Source organism: Asparagus officinalis, chromosome 7, assembly GCF_001876935.1.
Source record: "Asparagus officinalis chromosome 7, Aspof.V1, whole genome shotgun sequence".
Lineage (NCBI taxonomy): Eukaryota > Viridiplantae > Streptophyta > Magnoliopsida > Asparagales > Asparagaceae > Asparagus > Asparagus officinalis.
In genome coordinates this window covers 51392414-51395428 of record NC_033800.1, presented here as the reverse complement: position 1 = coordinate 51395428, position 3015 = coordinate 51392414, and the positions used below count along the sequence as shown (strand labels likewise).

General features: G+C 33.6%; 1 protein-coding gene across 1 annotated transcript in view; it reads left to right on the top strand.

Annotated features, from left to right (window-relative positions):
* Window positions 1-3015, top strand: part of LOC109849296 (BTB/POZ domain-containing protein At1g03010) — a 7683-nt gene that overhangs the window by 2135 nt on the left and 2533 nt on the right. The gene's annotated exons all lie outside the window — the stretch shown is intronic.

Sequence of the window (3015 nt, the reverse complement as noted above, 5' to 3'; positions counted from 1 at the left end):
GATCTAAAATTCACTATTCATACTACAGTAATGCTATAGTAAATTACTGTAGTATTGTTGCTAATAGCAACACATGATGATCCAAAGTGTACTATCCATGCTGCAATAAATTACTGTAGCATTATTGTTGCAACAAAGACGAGAACCGTAGTGCTTAAAAATATTATTGTAGCATTATTACTGTAGCTCAGGAAGATACTAGCATTTTAAAAATGTTGTTGTAGTATTTACAAAAATCTATATTTAAATACAAATGTAGCAGAAATAAAAAATGGGTGCACACTAGTATACAAATAAAGATGAAATTCTTTGAACGAGCTCACTAGATCAAAGTTCACCTAGCTCTCTTCTTCATCTATTCCTCTACACAAATGGGAGAACTCAATATTCAATATTTACACTATAGTAATGCTACAGTAACATTTACTGTAGTAAGCAGGAAACGAGATACTGCAGATTTTTTTTGAAAAAACATTACTGTAGCACACGAGAATATTGTAGTTTTTTTTAAAAGAACTGTAGCATATGCAGGAACTGTAGCAGTTCAAAAAAAATTTAAAAATACTACAGCATTTAAAAATCGGGATTACTATAACGAGAAAAAATGATATGTCGTTGTTTTACACGGTGTTCACGACTAGTTGGCTATATAGTAGAAACCTATCACTAAAACAAAAAGGCAAGGCTCACACTAGGTATGAATGCCTATGTTAGTAGAGTGATGCTTTTGCATATAGCTTCCCACCTGCCGGCAACTGATAATTAAAATCAACTCCCTTTACATTGTTTCCCCTGCCTACCCTTTGCTAAGGCCTAACTTTATTCCGCCTCTTCAGGAGGAACAGTTAACCTATCATCCTCGGATGTTTCATCACAGAGGGTTAACAAAACATCTGAGAACCTTTGTTGTTTGGAAGGTTAGTGAGGGGTTAAGCCCTTAACCCTTCCACTAGTGAGGGGTTAAGCCCTTTTGTTGTTTGTAGATTTTAATTATATTAGTTTTGGGGATTAAGTGAGAAAAGTTGAGGGGAGATAAGTTATATTTTAAAAGTTGAGGCGGTCATCTACAAGAACTTCATAATTGAAGGGCGTTTTCTAAAATTAAAATAGTTGAAAAGGGTATTCTAAGCCGTCCTTCATAGACTCATAGTTGAAGGGGATTTCCTAAAATTAACCCTTGTTTTTTAGCGGTCTCTTCATGCCAGTAGAAGTTTACAGACTTGCCACTGTCAATGGACATCTTGTACCGTGCCATGTGCCGCCAACATCCATCTGCATAGGAAAATGATAGGGGCACACCCCCAACCACAACTCCAACTACACTTTCTCTCTCATTTGCTACAGTGCACCGGATCCCACATGAGATTTTAAAATTTTAAAATCTCATATGGAGCCCGGTGCACTGTAGCAAATGAGAGAGTGTGTGGTTAGAGTTGTGGTTGAGGGTGTGCCCCTAGTGTCACTCATCTGCATATGCCCTTGCATACAAACTATAATAGATTGCATTATGCAATTTTCAATCCATTTTAAATTGCTGACTCCAATATTTGTTCCAGCAAAGTACTATCAAATAAAATAGTTAGCATGATCATATATTTTTGGGGCTGTTTGTTTCATTATTTTTATGGAAAAAGAATAGAATTTGGGTCTAACAATGATAAAATTGTATATAAAGGATTCTTTATGAATCCTATTATTAAGTTTGGTTCCCCAAAAATTTATAGATTTTAGAATCTATAAAATTGAAAAAATATGTTGATTTTATAGAAACTCAAATTCTAATGATTTGGGTGGATTTGGGGTAACGCATTTGTACTATTCTCATTCTCTTTATTTTTCGGATTCCGTTTCTTCACAAACCCTATATTATTATGAGACCATATCATTTTCTCATTCTAAACCAAACTAAAGAATATGAATTGGAGGGTTTCTATAAAGTTGAATTCTATTTTTTTCATGTTATGAAACAAACATAGAAATAAAAAAAAGGATTTCATGACAACATAAAGTTATCTTAAAATTTTTTATGGATTAGCTAGAAATCCATAAAAAATATGTGATTCCTAATCCTATTCTTGCCCACTATTGAACCAAACATCCCCTTAGAGTAACAATCCTATCAAAACACTCCACTATAGAGGGTGATTTAAACGGTATGATTGGACTAAATATGGGCATTTTGGTCATTTACTCCCCCCCACCCCACCCCAAAAAAATAACATTGCCTCCGGTCCTCCCGCACGGTGCGAGAGTTTCTGATGGGATTGGTGCTCAGAGGCTCTGATGGGATTGGTGCTCATATTTTTAGGCTTAATTGCATTTAACTACTCCATAGTTTTCACTACTTCGCACTTACATAGCCTCACTTGTTTTTGGCCGCATTTATGTGCCCTTAAATTTTTAAAACTTACACCCATGTACATTTACTTGTTTCAACAGAACTTATATACCCTAAAGTTTTTACATTTTATACTTAGATGGGCAAAAATGTTTAAATTTTGCACTTAAATAACCTAAGTTATGCAAACTTGACGGATTAGGATATGTATGTACAAGTTTAAAAACTTAGGTTAAAAAGTTTTGCCATAAACAAATGAGAGTACTCCGTGAAAATTTTGAGAACTCTGCCAAAAACAAGTGAGAGTATATAAGTACAACTTTGTTGAAACGATAGGGTGTTTAAGTGCAATTAAGCCTTTATTTCCATGACTTAAGCGCTTACAATTTTTCTGAACTGTGCATAAAATTTGATCATACTTATTAACAATGCACTATACACGAGCAAAGTTAGTTGAAGTCATGATAAAGTATTAATGTAGAATAATCAATAACATTAATTATGAAAATATTAATCAGATTATTCAAAATATAAAAGTCACAAAAGAGAGAAATATAAACATCTCTCACATTTGCGTTGAGAGTAAAGAAAAATCACTAATTAAAAAATAAAATTTATAAAGGACCAGATCGAAAGAAGGGAGAGAAAAAATTTTAGATTGGAGAGAACAATAACGC